Here is a 20,309-nt window from a genome sequence, read left to right on the forward strand (position 1 = left end):
ACAGTGGTGCCTGGTGCTGTCTCAGACGTCACCTCCAGTCTGCACTCTGCACAGTGGTAGCAGCATTTTTACCATTTACATGGAGAACAAGATTGAGAAGCTAAGCACTTACTCAAGGTCACATGGCAATTAGCATCTTTCTGAGTTGATCAGAGGTTTGAAAAGCACTGGTTTTTGTCCAGAAATTGCTCCAACTGTGCTGAGGGTAAGAAAGCCACGGGGTGTGTTTGCTCTCCTGTGCCTGGGGCCGGCTTGCTATTCTACAAGAGTGGCATTTCAGAGGACACTTTGCTGAAAGGGCATGAGAGTGGCCAGTGGTCTCCAAAGAGCAGTCTTTTATGGACTGTCTGTGATATGGAGGGTCCTCTGTGGAACAAAGAGGAATAGGAAGGAGAACCCACAAAGCAAATGCACAGCTGTAGAGAGATGCCTGAAGCCCTGCTGTTGGGGGTGGCAGCTGTCTGTGGGACAGTCCAGTTGGCAAGGATGCTTCTGGTGGCCGGTAAGTGAAAGGTAAATAAGATCTGAGAAAGCAGTTACTAGATGTGGTGAAAGGATCAAGTTAAAACTCATCTTTCATCGAAAAAGTGCTAAAACCAGATAAGGACCTTCGTGTGAAAAAAAGGTTTTAGGAAAATATCGATTTGCCTGCATCTCACCTCGTTTTAATGCCTAAGCACTTTCATCGCACCTAAGGTTGTCCAAAGTGATGCAGCTAGGGTTCTCTGGGAGGCTGGGGGTCAGGGCTGGGTTTCTGCAGTTCATGGGAGCTGGTTATTTCTGGTTGGTGGATTGTAGTTAGAAATCCTGTTTAAGAGCCATGTGGGGGCTTATGGCAGAGATGTCCAGTCATCAACCTGGGGAACAAGCTGATTGTCCTTGGCGCTGCCTTTGACTTTCTGGCTTATCATTTTTGTGAACGAATTCAATTCTTCAGATGTGCAGTGAGTATCTATGGTGTGCTGGGTGCTGACACAGGACGTTGTGGGGTGCAAGTGGAAATCCTGGCCCTTTGCCCTGGGTGCTTGTGAGGACCTGCAGGGCGGCCTCCTGGGAGGCCCCATCCTGGTGCTCTTGGGACTTGCTAATACAGAATCCAGGGTCTGCGTGCTGGGCTGCTCTGTGGTGCCTGCAATTCCATCCAGTGCCCGGATGCTCCCCTGGGGCTTCTGCGTGGAAACAGGGTGGCAGAGAGGTGTTTTCTGCTTAGCACTGGCTTGCTCTCTCTGAGGCTTTGGAGTTTTGCATGTTTTAAATTCTCTGGCTCTGCTGGAAGACGCGTGGGTGAGGCACCTATGTTAGACTCTGTCTTACAAATGAGCTGCATAAATAAGGGGAGACTCAAGTACTTGCCCTGCCCCCCAGGTCCTGCAGGGCTTTGGAGTTATGGCCTAATATCCCACCTTTTTCTTTCATACCCCTGAGTCAGCTTGAGTCATAGATCTTTGGAAATCTGACTTTAAGAATGTTGTTTTTGCATGAATCTAGTGCTGGTGTGAGAGTTGATGTAAGTTTTAAGGAGTCAGTTTTTCCCACTCAGAGAAAAAGACCAATCAGTTTGATATTAATTCCCCCCAATTTTAGAACAGATGGTTTTCCGAGCACTTAAAAATAACTGCAGTGCTTGCCTGGGCTAGCACAGCTCCCCTAAGGACAGAGCCTGCCTTCCTTCCTGTGGTCACTCCATGGAGGCAGGGAGGGTCAGGAGAAGGACATGGTGAAGGACACCCACCCCCTGGCCCACGTGCAGTCCCTCTAAGGAAGACAGCTCCCATGGTCTCCTGCCAGAGCCTGTCCATGGTGTTCACGCTGCCAGCCCTGTCCTGCTCTCTTCTGTTATGCCCTGATTTTGCTCATTAAAGACTGCCCTCTGGCTAAGAGACAGGGTTCTTTATTTTTGTGACTTTGTCAATCCTCAGCCTGTTCAATTTTCGAGATGCCGAGGATTTGGAAGACATGTCTCTTGGAATCACTACAGATAGGACAACCTCTGACTTGATTACCCAGTGAGTAGAGTGCCTAGAAATGGAGGCTGTTTCTGGAGGAGGAATCTGTGTGCTTCTCATATTTATTGGGAAGACAGAGATGAGGAGGTAAGATAGGGCAAAAGGAGGATCTAATCTGGCTCTTCAGAGACCTGGAATATTGTTTCAAAGAAAGGCAATGCAGAAATTAAATCATTTTTTTTTTTTTGAAAGATGGGACTCAAAGACAAGGAAAGAATGGATTTGTTTTTAACGATTTCAAGTAGAACTGAGGCTGTTCCTGCAATTGTTGGAAGTAAAATTGGTTAGAAAATGATGTCAGCAGAGAGTGGGGACTGTGAACCAGGAAAATAAATGAGCTCTGAAATCACCTTCTATTTTATAAATATTGTTTCTGGAGCTGAGAAAATTGAGACAGATTATTCCTTTTTCTCTCTCCCAAGCTATGGGTGGAAGAAGCCCTGAGTATCCCATTTGGACCTTGTGAGGAGCAGCTCATCTTGTCCTGGCGCGTTAAGTAGCTTTGTCTGCATTTAGACACACTCCATTTCCCTTTCAAGGACCACTATCAGCAGTAGCCAATTACAAACACACCTCATAACACATTATTGAGACACACTGCACGCAATAAGCTGGAGAGATGTTTAATGATTGTACTGCATGGCGTCCGTTACAATCTGTCCTCGCCATGGTAGGACGGAGGGGCCAGTTCCTGCGTGTGTCTGTCTGTGTGCATTTCACTTTCGCTGCATCCTAATTACACATAATTTGAACCAAACCAGTTTACACTCTTAAGGAAGGAGAAAGGGTATCATTTCACATTCTGACAGACTCCTTTTAGGCCTGACATTCCTTCTCTTCGGTTTTCTAAAACTATCAGCACTATTAGCAGCCTGAATTCATTGGAAAACAAGGGAGGGTGCATTTTCCAACTCAATGGGTGGCGTCCTTCTGTTATCTGTTTCTTGTGGTAAGGCAAAGGTGTACAATTGAAGGAAATGTTTACTTAGGCAGTCGTTTCCTTCACTCTTTCATCTGTAGGTTTGATTTTTGCAGTAAGAGTTTGCTGAATTTTATTTTCTCTGCCATTTGCCGTCACCATGGATTTGGAAGTAATGGCTGCATTTTACCAGGGTAACAGCTGCATTCCAGGCCTGGGTGAAATGGAGCCCCATTCACAAAGCCCAAGGCCCTCCCTGATGGTGTTAGTGGTCTGGAATCTAGGAATGAGCTAACAGCCAGGTTTGGGGTGGGGTGGGGGTGGACCTCACTTGTTGAGGCAGGGTGCCTTTGAGTCTGTCAGTCCCTCCTGCTCTGTTTCCATCTGACAATACTGAGACTAGTGAGCTGATGTTACTTTCTCAAGTGTGTCCAGCTGTTTAGTGGCAGAACGTATCTGGAGCCTGGCCTCTTGGCCCCTGGCCCAACTCTTTGCATTCTGACTGTTCCAAACTGGCTGCATTTTCCTCTGTGAAGTGCGGAGCTCGGTAGCGAGCTGGGTCCCTGCTGGACCCGCCAGCCATGAACACCATCACAGAGTATTCAAATATCAACACGTACATAGTCCTCATTTCTAAGGAAACTCTTACTATTCTGAAGAGCCTTTGGAAAGAAGGAATAAAATTTCAAAGGATTATTTTGTCAAAAGATTGTTTCATCCTCACAGTTTTAGAAAGATCGAATGCCCAGTGCTCTTAGCTCTGTTACCTTTCTTGAGTTTCATCCTTGCAGTTTCGTCCTGGGCCTTCTTTGAAGAGGTAGCAGAGGAAAGAGAGAAAATACCTTTGTGTTTGCTTTTAAATCAGCCAGAAATGTTTTCCAGCCAGATGGCAAACTAAGGTTGGGTCTTCTAGAACCTGTTTGTATAGTTGAGCGGGTGATGTGTCCAGCCTCCCAAACTTGGAAAAATTTACTGTTCACACTTCATTCATATGTTCCTTAGTCCTTGGCAAGCGAATTGCTTTTGAAGAATTTATGTTCCCATCTGCCACTTCTATTAGTAAGGATGATATTTGTGATTTGATGTGGTGATGGGTGAGTCCTGGGGCTTTGGTGATTTGACATTGCCCATCTGCAGCCTAAAACTTTAGGGTTCACATGGGGTCAGAGGCAGGAGTTTGGGTTTGGTATTTCCCAAATCACACTTCCTGGCTGAGGGAGCCTGTGTTTGCTCACAGCCAGGAGGATGGTGCCAAGTAGTGGCACATTCCTACTGCTACTTTTGCAGCCAGCAAGAGAAATGAGACAGGGCAGCCAGCAAATTGGTATTTTGAAGACTCTGCTGTGTTTTAGGGTGTGAGTGTGGGTGTTGTTGGGGAGGCGGTGAGAGTCTGAGATGGGGGGTGTGTGTGATCTTAGTCCTAAAGAAGCAGCTGTTTCCTGGCTGGTGGGCTATAAAGAGCAGGTGCTAAGGAAGAAATAGGGTGAGGGTGTAAAATTATCAGCACCATGGAGAGCACCTAGCTTTTTGCTGGCATGGAAATCCTTTTAATGACATTGAGACTTGTGCCATAAGAATCCTCTTAGATCACCTTCAGGAGAAACCAGGAGGATAGCAGGTCCTTCTGCCCATTACATTAACAAGAACACTGATGCTTAATGTGTGTCTTGTTTGAGCTGTGGTGGCCAGTAGAGAATGCACACAGGACTTCCAGCATGGTATGGTTGTGACATCCTTTTTTTGCTTCCTGCTGTTGGATATTACACAAAAGACACAAGGAGAACAATTTAAAAACCTCAAGAAGTATTTCAGTGGGCTTAGAGGATAGATACAGCCTGTGGAATCAGAAGTATGTGTAAGGGCTGCCAGGAGCAGCTGGGTTTGGAAGAGGCCATGAGGGGAAAGGTAGGGGTTTCGAAGAGTGGCAGGAGGACCCAGGGCAGCATATGGCACAGAGTGCCAGAAAGACACATGTCCTGCAGTGGGAGCATCTTGAAGAGCCCCAGCCATGTCATTTAACTGTAAATGTGGGGCAGAGACTTGTGTGAGCAGAACTGAAGGAAGGTACTTGCTGGGCCTACTTTGCTCCCAACATGCAGAGGCGGTGGATGAATATGAGAGTCCTGAGGGCAATATTGGAATCAAGGTAAATAGTATCACATTATTACCTATTAAATGAAATAGGAGTCCATGAGGCCATACTGTTATAGATGAAAGAAAGAAAGAATGAATTAATAGATAAGTAAATATATAAGTAAGTTTGTGAGGGGGGAAGGAAAATCTCTTCCTTATAGTATAGTGGCAGCTGATAAATGTAGAAGAAATGATGGCAATAGATATTCTCCACCTGCAACCATCCTAGTGGTGGTCAACACAGGTAGCAGTTGTCAATGTCTTATGAGTGTAGGTTTCATAAAGGTCAGTGTTTCGGCACAATGTTAGAATAGTGCCCACAAAATTGTAAGCACCTACAATGGAAACATGGGGAATTGTCAGTGGTGAAACCTGGCAGAGCCCAGCTTGACCAGCTGAGGAAAGGTCCCACCACTTGTGATGGGCTGGGTGGACCTGGGCTGCCCTGGTGCATGGTGGACTGAGTAGAACACAGCATCACATCCTTCATGGCTCCTGAATTCCTGCCCAGAGAGAATGGCCTGTCATGAGGCCCAGGTCCTGCAGAACAAAAGGCCAGAACCCTTTGAGACTTTCAGAACCCTTTCAAGACTTTCTCTTAAGCAATAGAGAAAGACCAAGGAATTGTACCAAGTTGTAAGAGGACAATGAGACACACCAACTAAATAGTGGCAGATAGAATCCTACACTGGGAAGGGAGAGGAGACATTGTTAGAAAACACAGTAGTTGAAATAAATTTCAATGCCAGTTTTAAGGATTAAAACATTCTTAGGAGAGGAGAGTTGGAGAAATTGGAATAGATTAGATGATCAGTCTGTGTTGAATCAGGGCTGAGTTTTTGACCAAGAGGCTAACCCTAATATAAAATCCTGTTGGTTTTATAGGACAAGTGTTCTTGTCCTTAACTATACCTGGGAGTATTTAGAGATGGTGGAAAGCAGGTAAAAAGAAAAAGAAAAATCTCTTTTTTCCAAATAGGGGAAATAAAGGTTTTATTTCTGACCATCTAGGGGATTTGTGTGGAGGAGTTAGAAGAGTTTATACTTTTTGAAACTGTATTAGCTTTGAAATTATTTCAAAATTAAAAAAAGTTTCACAAAATAGAATAATGAAAACATTCATTTGAGGATCTGGCCAAGTAAGGCAAATCTCTTATGAAGAGAAAAAGATCTGGTTGGCTCCAGTTTCCTTTGCAGCAACATGCAATGCCCAGAAGACAGTGAAACATCTACAAGAAAAGCAAAGAAAGAAAGTGTGAATCTAAGATTTATATCCTTCCTAGCTGTCTTTTAAGTATAAAGACAGTTGTGAGCATGCATTAACTCAGGGAATATTGTTCCCAGGAGCCCTTCTTAAGGAAACTTGTAGAGGACAAACTTCAGCCAACAAAGAAGAGACTGGGGGTGAACACTGAATATTTTCTGTGGTCAAACTAGACACAATTGACACCACAGAGATAAGTATTAGAGCAACAGAGGAGCATATAAATGTTCTGCTGCAGAAATGACAGAACCCACAAATCTTAGAAGGGAGTGGAGGATGGGAGCAAGTTTTCTGAATGTAGGCAGTCAAGGGATATAATTTAGAGCTGACAAATGGAGTAATATAAGAATAATTATATTTAACAATAAATGGCAAACATTAATAAGGAATATTATTGACTAATGGAGGAGAAACTGCATAGCCGAGTGGAGGATGCCCAGGGGTTATGGGATGTGTTTGTTGTCTGAGCGCAGCTGCTACTGTTAAGGTCTCTGTGCACTTTCAGAACTGGCATCCCGGGATGTGTGTCTCCATCTCTTTCTATCATGTATTTGCTTTGTCTCTGTGGAAAGGGAAGCGAAGTGGAAGATGAGAATATATCCCAATTTTATCTTTGCTTATAGCACAGAAATAAAAATTGTGTCTAAAGTCACAGGCTAAGATTATTATGTAATGTTATACTTATGAATGTAGCTACTAGAATAAAAACACGAACCTTTCCAGAAGAATCACACAGGAGAAACAATCACAGTAAGATTAACAATACCGAGAAACAAACAAAAAAAAAGTAGTACACAAGGAGAGCTAGGCACAAACTTATTTGTCATATTGCATTTACATAAATGTAAATGCATTTAACTCACCTGTTAAGATTTCTAGATTGTATCACAAATCACAATCCAATTCTATCTTGTTTATAGAGAAGCCCCCTAAAGGCAAGTGATATAGGAAGGCTGAAAGGCAGGAAGGATGAGTAAAAGGCCCCCAGGCTAATGTTTATAAAGGTTAGTAAAAAATATAGAAGTGAATAGTAGTAATCATGAACTTGCGTCAGACCAAGTAGAATTCAGGTTAAAATGCATTAAATAAGAAAGAGAAAGTAACTTCATAATGTTAAAGGGTATCTTTCACAATAAAAAAATAGCAGCAATATTGAAAAAAAAAGTTAAGGGATATAACGAGAAATAGATCAAAACACACTAGCAAGAGATCACTTTAATTTACATGTTTTGGTCTCCAGTTAACTGAACAAAGAATAAAAATCAATATTGAAGACCTAATTAACATAGGTAATAAAGTGGATCTGATTGATAAATAGCAAACTCTATAGGCTAAATGAGGAGAATGCTTCTTTCAGGGCCCATGAAACAGGCACAGATATTGACCATCTATTAGGAGACAAAGCTAGCGTCAATAAATCCCAAAACGTAGAAAAAAGTACAAGCACTATTTTCTGATTATAGTACAATTAAGCTAGAAATTAATAACTAATCAGAAAGTCTAAAGACCATTCCACTGAAAGCAAAAACAAAACCAAACCACTCAATGCTTGGCTTGAAGAGGGAAATAAAAACTGAAATTGCAGATTTTCTGGAAAATAACTATGAATAAAAACTAAACATCAGAACAGATGTGATATAGCTAAAGCGGTACTCAGAGGAAAAATGATGGCTAAAATATTTACACGAAAGAATGATAGCACATGACTTAACTGTCTAAGTCAAGGAGTTACAACAGAAACCTCCCCACCTCTAGATTATAGCGTAAGGAAGAAATAGATAAAAGTAAAAAATAATGAGTTAGAAAACACAGCAATTGAAATAAATTTCAAGGCTGGTTTTAGGGAAGAAACCAATAATAAAATAGATAAACTACTAGTAAATCTCATCAAGAGAATGTAGGCACAGGACAGACATGTAAAATAAGAAATGATACCCTGGAAATAAAGACAATAATAGGAAATTAAAGGAACCACAAGAAACTATTTACTCAGCTCCATGAAAACACATTTGAGTGAACTAGAATATTTTCCAAGGCAATAGAATTTTCCAGACTGACCCCTGAAGAGAATCCAAAATTTCCAAGGTAGACATTAGCTCAAAATGGATTAAAGATTTGTAAGGCCTGAAACCATAAATTTCTTGAAAGAAATCATAAGCATTGAGCTTCTTGACATAGTGAGGCCTTTTTTTAAAAAAGATTTATTTATTTATTTATACAAGCACTGGGTATAGTCAGAAGCGCAGGAGGGTGAGAGAACTCACCAGAGCCAGAGTGGGGTACAGAACAGGTAGACCGATGAAGTACACTGCTTGGGGGAGGTGGGGCAGCAGGCAGCAGGAGAGGTCTGAGCACCATGTGGGATCCTCGCCCGGTGGCCGGGGATCGAACCGGCGCTGCAGAGGATGCGGGCAGCTTCGCAACCCAGTGCTCAGCCGCTGCGGCACCGGGGAGGCCCAGTGATGCCTTTTTGAATCTGATGTCAAAAAGCAAAAATAAGCAAATGGGATTACATCAAATTGAAAATTTTCTGGACAGCAAAGGAAATCACCAACAAAACGAAAATGCAGTGCAGCTGAATGGGTGAAAATATTTGCAAGTTAACCCTGATAAGGAGTAATATCTAAAATAATTCAGGAATATAATAAACTAATTTAATAGCCAAAACAAACAAACAATTAAAAAATGGACAGAAGAACTGAATGGACATTTTCCCAAAGAAGGCATCCAGATGGACAATGGGTACATAAAAAGACCTTCAATATCATTAATCATCAGGAAAATGCAAATCAAAACCACAATATCATCTTACATCTGTTAGAATGGCTATTCTCAAAAAGATAAACAATAACAAGTGTTATTTCTTAGCAAGTGTTACATTATTAATTAGTAAGGATGTGGGCAAAAGAAAATCTGTTGTATTTTTGGTGGGAATGTAAATTGGCACAGCCACCATGGAAAACAGTATAGAAGGTCCTCAAAATCACAACTACCATATGATCCTGCAATTCCATTTCTGGGTAGTTATCTGAAAAAGTCAAATAATTAACTCAAAAAAGAGTTAATATTAAAAAAGAAACACTATGTTCATTGCAGCATTATTTATTTACAATAGCTGAGATAAGGAAACAACCTAAGTGCCCATCAATGGATTAATAGATAAAGAAATTGTGTGTGGCTCCAAACATATGCAGAGCCATGAAAAAAGAAAGAATGATATCTTGCTGTGTGGCCACATGAATGGACCTGGGGGGCATTACGCTAAATCAAAGATAAAATACATCTGCCTTCTCTTATATGTGGAAGCTGTATCTGGATACAGAGAATAGATGAGTGGTTGCCAAAGGTGAGGGGGATGTGTGGGAGAAATAAGTGAAGGGAGTCAAAAGGTAAAAAGAACAAAATAGAAAATTTCTTAATTTTTAGGAATAATTTTTTCTTGCTTGGCCCTTAGAAAGTATTCCAAGGTAGAAATTAAGAAAACTCCTGGGCTCCTACACTGCTGGTGGGAATGCAAACTGGTCCAACCACTATGGAAAGCTGTATAGAGGTTACTCAAACTACTAAAAATGGAGCTTCCATATGACCCAATTCCACTCCTAGGAATCTACCCTAAAGGACACAAAAACATTAATTCAAAAGTATACCTGCACCCCTGTGTTTATTGTAGCACTATTTATAATAGGCTATTGTACAATAGGTAAGCTATGGAAACAACCCAAATGCCCAAAAATAGATGATGGATCAAGAAGATGTGGTGCATATACACCATGGAATATTACTCAGCAATCAAAAAAGATAAACTCATGCCATTTGCAACAATATGGATGGAGCTGGAAGGGATTATACTTAGTGAGATAAGCCAGAAAGAAACAGATTAAATAGTTTCACTTATAGGAGGAATATAGGGGAAACAAATAAGGGATCAGGAAAAAAATTATAATAAATCAAAAAACAAAATTAACAGTCAAAACTATAAATCAGAGACATTCTGTGGGGGAGGGAGATAGATCAAAATGGGAGGGAAGAGCATAAGGGACCTGTGGTGTTGGCATGTGGGTGAATTGGTGGTGGAAATTCTACCGGAACGCCACCTGAGAGGAGAAAGCATACATTGTACCAAAGGGAAGAATGATGTAAAATAGATATAAAAGAAAAAAAAATCCCAGAAAACTCCTCGAACTTTCCAAACATGTGTACCTGACCACAAAGAAGAAAACAGTTTAAGTGGTTTTACAGGGAACAGTCTGTATCAAACTTCACAATACAGACAATTCTGAAGCATTATGTAGCACAGAAAAAGAAGGAAGGCTAGATGACTCAATAAAATTTGAAAGGAAAAAACCAACAAAATCTCCTGAAGAGTGAAAAGAATCTGAAGTAAACTGAAAAGACAAAAGACAGAGGAAAAATCACTTTCAGCCACTCCAAACAGGTGAGAAAGTATGTCAATCCACTAGAAAAAAATAGGCAATGATTGTAATCAAACAATTCTCAGAAAAAAAAATAGGAATGATCCTAAATATGTTAAAAGATATGCTCAATTTTAGTTCAAAAATCAAATTAAAACTATATAAAAATACAGTATTTTTATCTGATTTCCAAATAGGGGAAAAAGTTGTAGAATAGTATACATACAATACTAACTTGTATAAAGTGGTGGACAGGGCTGGGGGAAGAATTAGAATGTGTCTTTGTGTTTGATTCTAATATGCATAAGAAAATCTGGAAGGGTAATCAACAAAATAGGGGTGATGGTGATGTGAATGGGGGAGCTATGGTAGAAAGGAAATTTTTCATCGTGTGCTTTTTCTTTTCTAACCACATGTGTATTTATTTACAAAGGGGCTGTTTTGCTAACGGAATGCTAACATGTTCTCTAATCTATTCATGTCACAAGAGCCTGCACACCGGCTTGTCCCCACTTGCAGAAAAGGGTCCAAATGCTTCTACTCCAACCCAGTGCAAATTGCCCAATGCTCTTCCCCCCTTAATAAGCCGTGAAGGATAGAGGCAGAACTCCTCAGAGTCCACTGTGGGTTTTTCAGGTAAAATCAGCATCATCTCGAATCACTAACTTTTATTAGGCACTGGAGTGTTTGTTTGCAGAAAGCAGTGTATTTGCTGAGTGTGCGGTTTGTGTCTCCCCTGACGATTTGGTGTGTTTCCGGATCAAGTGTTAGATGCTTGTTTTGCAGCTTTTTAATAGAGATGTGCAATGGTGATTGATACCAGCTGTGATTACTCACTTCCCAATTATAAGTCTGAGCAGCTCTGACTGTGTAGACATAGGACATAAAGTGGTGTAAGTGTAATGGATCATAGAAATTAACTCAGAAGATGACCTCATGTCACTGGTGAGGAAACACCCCAGCCCTGTAGAAAGTTTGGCGTAGCTGGTTAGTGCCAATCACTGGAGCGAGTCTCTGAGGTCCTGAGCTGGGGTCTGTGGAGGCCTTGAGGTGGTCAGTGCAGCGTGACTCTATGAACCCTACTGTATTAGGGGCATTGGTGTTAGGACTCCTGGGTGACAACAGGAAACAAAAGACGAATCAACTCACACAACTGAGAAGTCCAAAGAATACTCTTGGGCTCTCTTTGTAACAAGCACTTTTATTTTCTTATCGCCCATGCCTCTCTTAGAAAGTATCTTGTTGGATGTTTTTCTCATTTGTGTACTTGATAGCTACACACAGCAGGGGTCCCGTCTAGCGTGTCTACTCTTGAGTCACCTGTGGTCAGAGTGGAAGGAGTTAACTTCCCACTCTTGGACTGGAGGGTGGAGAGTAGAGCACATACCTCATCTGAGAGTGAGAGAGGGATTCTCCCCCGAGACTCTGTGTGGACACCAAGTGCCAAAACTCTACATGGGCTCACTGGATCTCACAAAGCTTCAGGTGATCTTTAGTTCTCTCCTTCCTCGATTCCTAGAAAAATATGCTTATTATTCATGTTTTCCCCTCGCTGGGTTTGACTCAGGATGATGGTTAAGGAAGGCCTTGAGACCACTGGGCACTGCCCAGAGTCCATGAGACCCTCCTCCTATCCTCCCCTGCTGGAGGATCATGATTATTTCTCCTTGACTAAGAACCAGGACTACGCTGATGGTGTGTAGACACATAGCAGGAAAGGAGGAATTTGATGATAGGACACTTTCAACGGAACGCAGCCAGGAAGGGACAGAAATCCAAAGTGGGAGACCAAGAGCCCTGACTTACTTCAGAGACTGGTGTCTGCCATCGCCACCCCTCCCCACCCCCACCCCTCCCCACCCCCACCCCCACACCACCCCACCCCTGCCCACCCCACCCCTCCCCACCCCCACACCTCTCCATCAATACAGTTCTGGTTTGGCCAACTGTTGTTGCTGCTGCTCTTACTGTTGGTGGTACAGCCGGTGACCATCTTCGATGTATTTCTGTTTCCATGGTATTCAGAACAGGTTTTCACAAAGAACATGCTATCAGAAGATTCTGATTTGAAACCATAACTGTCATTTGTAGGGTGTGTGATGTGAGGCAAAACGTTTAATTTTTTACTCTCAGATTACACTGGTACAAAGTTGGGGAGAGTCACAATATCTTCCCTATGTATTTCCCAGGAGTGATGTGAGGATTAAATGAGGGAAAACATAGTAAGTACTTTGCAAACTAAGGCATTAAGCAGAAGTGAGTCTTTTAACGATCGTATCTCAGTCCCATAAAGCTAAGGTTCTTAAAGATCTTCTCAGACTAAAGCCCTTGATTTCAAAGGAGGAAACCCAGGCGATCTGAGGCTTGACCAGGGCCATATATTCAGCTAGTCGAGGAAACTGTGCCCAGTCACTGTAAGACAGGGAAGGGGGAGTGCAGTATGCCCCCACATGTCCATATCCTAATTCTGGGAAACCGCAGCAGTATTAGATTATGCGACAAAGGGGAATTAAGTCGCTAATGTGTTGACCTTAAAATAATAAATGATCGGGCCTCTCCGGTGGCGCAGTGGTTGAGAGCTGGGCTGCGAAGCTGCCCGCAGCCTCTGCAGCACAGATTCGATCCCCGGCCTCTGGCAAGGGTCCCCTATGGCACACAGATCTCTCCTGCTGTGCCCGCTGCTCCCCTCAGCAGTGTACTTCGTCAGTCTGCCTGTTCTGCTCCCTCCTCTGGCTTTGGTGAATTCTCTCACCCTCCCGTGATTCTGACTGTACCTAGTGCTTGTATAAATAAAGAAATAAATCTTAAAAAAAAAAAGAAATGATCCTGAATTACTCAGGTGAACCCAATGAAAGTAGTTGAGTTCTTAAAAGGAGAAGGCCAGGGACGGAAGAGGAAGTCAGAGCGATTCAGTAAAGGAAGTGATTCACTCTGGTGGGCTCTGAAGATACCTACTGAGGGAAGAGGAAGTGAGCCAAAGAATAGGGGTAGTCACTAGGAGTTGGAAAAAGGGCAGAAACAGACTCTTCCTAGGAACACACCCTGCTCACACCTTGATTTTATGGTGGTGAGACTATATTGAACTTCCAACATCCAGACGGTAGGTAATAGATTTATGTCGTTTCCTGGTACTAAGTCTGTGGTAATTCGTTACAGCAGCTGTGGAAAACTAATACAGGTACCATTTTTCACATTTTATAGATGAGAACACTAGGCACAGAAAGGTAGAGAGACTTCCTTTAAATCATAAGTCTTGCAGTGATTTTGGGAACTTTTTCTGCAGGAAGGAGCTGCTGTGCTAAATATATTTAATAACTACTATGGGGGATAGTCTGGAAAAGATTAGGATATTAAATAGCTGGTCTTGGAAATAAATTTTCCTCTCTTTTTAGTGAGTCTGCTTTTCCCCTGTGAGGGTCGAGTTTTAAAATTTATTTTTCCATGGACTGTATGATTACTTGTCTTGATGAATAGGCAGGTGACTTTTTCAAGACCAAAGACAGGTAGTGGGAAAATAAAGACCATTTGGATATAAATGGAGGTAGAGACTTTGGCATTTGTCTTCTTTTGGATGATTTTTTGTGTCTCCCAGGGAGTGCTGGGTAAGAAAGAATTAAAGCAGAACCTTCACTGGGTCAAACCCTAAACTTGCAATTGTTCTGTTGTTGGGGCTGGTGCATATTTTACCATGTTTGAAAGGAGGTTGCAATTCATTAATTCTCAGACTTGGGTGGGATCATTGTGGCCACCCCACCTTGTATTTGTGAAGGTGACATGAAGGTGATAATTCTCTACCAGGAGTAAGTCATCTCTACATTGGCTTTTCTAGGTTTGCTACCTTTCTTACTTCTCTACCCTCTGTCGCTTCCATGACTGGACTGCTTTTGACACCTAATGAATCAGCACTTTAATTGTATGATCAGTGACTCAGTTAGAGTATATGTGCTCATTGATTCTACTCTAGAATTGATATTTACCTGGGAATTCCTTTATATCAACTCCTGGCCTTTTGATCTTTTGTTGTTATTTTTGAAGCTTTTCATTCATTTATTTTATTGACTATAGTTGATGTGTAATTCATTTTGATTGTGATACTCTTTGTTGAGGCACAAAGGAAATCATCCCATACCCCTCTGTCTTCTTAGGCTGGATCAGTAATCCAAATAACATCAGATGGGTTAACAAAGGAAAAAAGCAATCAGTTTAATAACAAACTTAAGGAGAATTTACTTGGTTAGAAATTTGAAAGAATATTGGTGTGGGCCACGGATATTTAGCCTATGTTTAGGGACCTGGGGCATCAAGGAGAGAGAGGAGACTTCACATGATAGATAAGGAGGGGGTGTTATTTCATCCTTATTCTGAGAGGTGAGACAAGAGTCTTTTTCTCTGATAAACTGACAACTGGATGAAAACTTCCAAATTACATTGTTCTAGGTATCTCCTCTTAGAAGGGGACTTGGGCAAGGGAAGAAGCTAACTTAGCCCTTGATCCTCACTGCTCTTAACCCAAAATAATTTGCATTCTCTAAGTAATGGCAACAGACCTCCTAAGGCTCATAGGACTTGATTGACCTCTAGGTCCCATGGCAAGGTGACAAAAGGCTTACTCTAGGCCTATTGAAAAAAGCTTACCTCACCCTTTTGGGGAGACCAAACTCTCATCCTACCTCGTGGCTCTGAGTTGGGTCCTAGTTCAATCTGCTCATTGGCCAGATGAACCACTAAGGCTGCAGAGATGGAATGGCTTACAGAGGGCCACAATCATTGGAGCACCAGTGGGCCAGAGCCTACTTTCCCATTTTCTAGTCCTTGTCCTCCATCCAGCACATTCCCTAGAATGTCTCCTTCAAAGGGGCCTCATTGCTGGAGCAGAGGCAGCTTATGTCTTTCAATCTCAAGACCAGTCTCATGTTCTTTGAGAAAATTACTTACTCATCAACTTCTATCTTCCATATGCAAGATGGAGAGAGCAAAGAGGAAGCTGAGAGATACCTGGGGAGTGGTAAACTCTGGCATGTGGAATAAACTGGATCCAGGGCGGCCCTAGGCCATCCCGTTGTCATATCCTATTGCAGAGCAAACAATGGACAGCAGCTGGCCACATGTTGCTCATGTTCTGTTTCCATGGCTCCCTGATGACACATATAACATTGGCTTCCAAATGAGGTCAGGTCACAGTCTACAGCCGGGGTAGATCCCGTTGCACTCAGACCAATGTCAATGACCTGGATTCCTGGTTTCATCAACCAGCATGCTTGAGACGGGATTCTTAAGTCCTACTGAGCTGAGTTTGCTCCAAGATGGGGAAGAACCAGGCAGCTTTCCTGCTCTGTGCTCACCGATGTTTTTCCTTCTAGGAGGCTGCAAGTCTGCAAGTGTTTTTCCATCCATTTGTATTCAATACCTCCTGGATGCTACAGAAATAAAGTGATGTATACATGATAGATAATAATAAGAAATATAGCACTTGTCATTTGTTAACGGTGCTATTCATTATTCTTCACAGCAGTGCAGTGTGATGGATTCGCATTAGCCTCTTCTAAAGAGGAGAGACACAAACGCAGCATGAGGGAATTGACATACAGGGTCTGTGGTCCTTGCTTAGGTCGTGCAGGCTTCCTGGACATTGCTGCTGAAGTAGCATGATCTTTCCTCTAGGTTGGCTCATAGGATCTTAGTTCCCAGTACCAGGCTATCGCAGTTTGAGTCTCTTTTGCTTCAAAATTACATTACTTGAAGTTTTTGAGTTTGAAGTCAGAGAATCCATTTCAAATTAGCTTTTTCAAAATGAGGCTGTTTTGTAGTGGTCCAGAGTATGGTCATGGAACCTGAGCTCAAGAAAACCTTAGGGGCTGGGACCACAAGGCTGCTGGGGGCTCTTACACCTCTTTCTCCATCTTATCCTTTTTCCTTTCTCTGTGTCTTCCCTAGCAGAGCAGCCTCCTCTGTTCCCCAGTCCACATGGTAGACAGAAGGGTTTTACTCCCAGCCATAAAGGGCAGCTTTGCTCTCTCTCTTATCCCTACCCTGAACTAAGGTAAGGGACCAGGAGGTCCTGCCCCAGACAAGAGCCATTCTGGGTCCAATGAGTGGCGATCAAATCTTAATTGAACTGTGGCAGCCAGGGATAGCTGACCCTGTGGATATTCACGGTGTAGTTAAGGAGGCCATTTTTTAAAAAATTTATTTTTATGCATACAAGAGCTGGGGTATAGGCCAGAGGTGTGGGAGGTGAGAGGATTCACTAGAGACAGAGTGGGGAACAGAACAGGCAGAATGACTGAAATGCACTGCTGAGGGGAGCAGCGGGCAAGTCAGGAGAGGTCTGCTGCGCCATGTGGGTAGCTCCCTGGCCGGGGATCGAACTCATGCTGCAGTGGCTGCAGATTGCTTCATAGGTTGCGTCTTAACCACTTGTGCCACCAGGGAGGCCCAAGGAGGCAGTTTGAGATGAGTTAATTTCTAATGATGACCAGAAACTGGTTATTGATCATCACAGTTTACATTCCTGACATGCATTCACTGCTTTGGGAATATGTAGCAATAGGGAGCTTATTCTTGGGTCAGCTCAGCCAGCCAGGATGCTGCCTCATATTGAAATGTGCTGAAATGGGCCTTCAGTCTCAAGTCTCCTTCTTCTTGCCACAGAGAATTATCCTTGTCTTCATTCTTCATGACAGCTCTTCAGATAATTGAAGGCTCACGTGTCTTCCTGTCACACATGTCTGAGTTCCAGCATGTTCCCGGGTGTCCTCCTGAGGACCATCCACTTTAAAGTGGAATCCCCAGAATCAAATCCTTATGCATGCTCAAGCCTTTTCTGGGAGTAGCTTTGGGACAAACAGAGATCTATGTATCAGGGCAGACAAGCTTTGTCATTAAAGGACTAATTGAAACGAGAGAGGGAAGACCACAAGGGACTGTGGTGATGGGTCGTGGGTGCTATGGTGGCAGAAGAACTACGGGGGCTATACCTGAAGAGAGTAACCAATTAGTGTACAAAAATGAGCAACATGTAAGAAAAATAATAATAATAAAATTGAAAAAGAAGGACCAGTTGAAAAATAATTTGAATTTCCAGGTCATATGGTTTCTGTCACAACTCCTCAGCGTGGCTGGTGCAGCATGGAATCAGCCACTGACAACATGTAAACAAGCGAGCGTGGCTGTGTTCCAATAAAGCTTCACTCATGGACACAGTAATTTGAATTTCATATAATTTCCATGTTTCACAAAATACTCTTCTTTCGACTTGTTGTCAACCATTTAAAATGTAAAAGCTGTTCTTACCCCACCTGTTGTGCTTATAGAGATGGGAGGTAGGATTTGGGCTGTAGGGCATAGTCTGTGGACCTCTGGTCTGTATTCTGTGAATAAGGGCCCTAAGCACCCACCCCCTGACACACACCAAGTCAAAACAAATGCAATTCCTATCTCTAAGCCTGGTATGGAGGAAACATTGCCCTGGTGAAGGGCAGCACCCAGCCCTCCACGAAGAGGACAGAGGGTCTGCTTAAAAAGTGAGGCTCCTTTGTGGAGGTACACACAACTCAGTCTTTAAACTTCAGTATGAATTAGTATTAGTGACTTAACCTTTGTAAAATACTCACCAGCTTTTAAACACGCATGATTTAATTCTACCCTCCCATTCCCTGTGAGGTAGGTATTTTAATGGGGAGAAAGTCCCTTGATGAAGTGACTGCCAGAGGTCCCATAGTTGAGGTAGAGCTGAGGTTCATAGTTTAGCAGGTCAAGTTCTTTGTCTCCCTGCATCATAAGAGTACTAGTTTCCCCTCTATCCAAAGTTAGAATGTCACTATTTAGAGGTTATTTTTTGAGTCTGGGAATGCTTTTGCCATTAATTTATATGGAAAGATGTTTGAGCATTCCTAGACCCCCCCAGAACAATCTAGCAAATCATAACAAATAGGTACATTCTACCTTCAGATAGTGGGGAGACCTTTATAACAAACCATTTACTGGGCACCCACTTGTGCCTGGCACACTGCTATGGAAGGAATTATGGGCAAATAAGATACAGCTCCAGCCTCAGAGAGCTCAAAGTCAGGTGGGAGAAATAGCTAAGGTCCCTGTTGGCTAGCTGGTGAGACTAGGGTGACCCCAGGAGCTCAGAAGAGGCTACCCTCACCCCACTTGCCTCTGGACTGGAGGCCTTCTTGAGGGACACTTTATTTCAGCAGAGAAGCAAGAGTGGATCCACCTGATAATTCTGGAATCTGGAAATGATGAAAACTGGGGAGGGGATGTCATCCAGGGGATGGAAGGGTGAGCACCCTCCCCTGCTGGTGCCCTGTTGTCAAGCAGATGTCTCTGGACTAGTCTTGATTTCTCCACCTATAACTATGGCTGTTGAAGATGGAGATGCAGGGCCTCAGTTTCCTTAAACTGAGAGTCAGGGTCCACTCAGGCCCAGGGTTCAGGCTGGCACGGCACTTGAGGGCAACGTCTTCCTCGAGCCCCTCTTGCTGCTGTCTTTCAGGTATAGAGAAAATCCACAGTAGAGGTGGGGGGAGTATGATGCTGTTCATTATTCCTGGGACCCCTTGTATGAAGCAGAGGCTCCCTGCCATCACCTGTCAGATCCGGCACTTTTTTGTTTCATTAAAAATAAAACAGAAAACCCTCTAAGCAACGACATTAAAGAACAACTGGAAAATAACCCTTCTGTTTTCCCTGGGAAGATGTCAGTATGTCCAAGGCAGAATTGATGAAAGAATTTTTGAAGCAGTCAAGAAAAGAAAATGGATCAGGCTTTAGGGAAGTTGGCCTAAGAAGTGGGGGAAAAAAATAGCCTCAAACCAGAAAATATGTCAGTCTCCAGAAACAATAGTTCTGGTGGCTGACTTAACAGCAGGTCTTGCCTGATTTGTTTTGGTTCAAGTCAACTATCCTAGCAGAGGGAACAGTGACAAATACTTTTTCTTCTTGAGCCAGTTAATAAGTGATTATGAAGCCTCCTTGTTGAGATCATCACTGTGCTGTCAGTGAGGTGTGTTGGGGGGGTGCAGACTGCATGGCCCCCAGGTTTCATCAAGCTCAGGCCCGACAGGGGGAACGGGGAAGAATGCTTCCGTCCTACGTCAGGTGCTGAGAAATGCTACTTAAGTATTGGACTGGGCTGGGGAGTGTAGAGGCTGCAGGAAAAGAAATAGTTCATGGTAGGCAAGGAAAAAGTGAGACTTGCTAGAATTTAGGTTGCTGGAGAAATCAGAAAGATATTTAAGAAAAATCAAGTCACAGGCACAGGCCCCTCAACACTACTGCCCCCCGCCCCACTCTGTCCTAATGACCCGTCCTCATCAAGCCTTCAAATATTCAAGTACAACCAATCTGAACTCCTCATCTTTCTCCTACTGGACTTTTAAATGTCTGGCATGTGCCCCCACCTTGTCCCCTCTTGTTACAATGGAGGATCCACCCATCCTCTTGTCTAAGGTCTCTCTACCCCTGCCCCAACATACACATTTGGAGTCTTATCCCCTTTTGCTCTTCTCATAGATGTTGCAAAGCTCACCTTCCCCAGACATCAACATTCTCTCTTTTTCCGGTTA

The 20,309-nt window shown here is 43.0% G+C and overlaps 1 protein-coding gene and 1 long non-coding RNA gene across 3 annotated transcripts in view; one reads left to right on the forward strand and one right to left on the reverse strand.

The window, feature by feature from the left end:
- Positions 1 to 20,309, forward strand: part of GALNT14 (polypeptide N-acetylgalactosaminyltransferase 14) — a 183,696-nt gene that overhangs the window by 21,289 nt on the left and 142,098 nt on the right. The gene's annotated exons all lie outside the window — the stretch shown is intronic.
- Positions 6,229 to 15,818, reverse strand: LOC129146844 (uncharacterized). 2 transcript variants are annotated; one of them, XR_008554120.1, is made up of 4 exons: positions 15,670 to 15,818; positions 14,712 to 14,880; positions 12,122 to 12,249; positions 6,229 to 6,287 (listed from the first exon to the last, which is right to left on the reverse strand). It is a non-coding gene; the product is annotated as an uncharacterized LOC129146844 (long non-coding RNA). The 2 variants fall into 2 exon arrangements; XR_008554119.1 differs by lacking the exon at positions 6,229 to 6,287 and having other exon boundaries at positions 11,899 to 12,249.

The sequence above is a fragment of the Talpa occidentalis genome, unplaced genomic scaffold, assembly GCF_014898055.3.
Source record: "Talpa occidentalis isolate TD23 unplaced genomic scaffold, MPIMG_talOcc4v2.1 talOcc4.5, whole genome shotgun sequence".
Taxonomy (NCBI): Eukaryota; Metazoa; Chordata; class Mammalia; order Eulipotyphla; family Talpidae; genus Talpa; species Talpa occidentalis.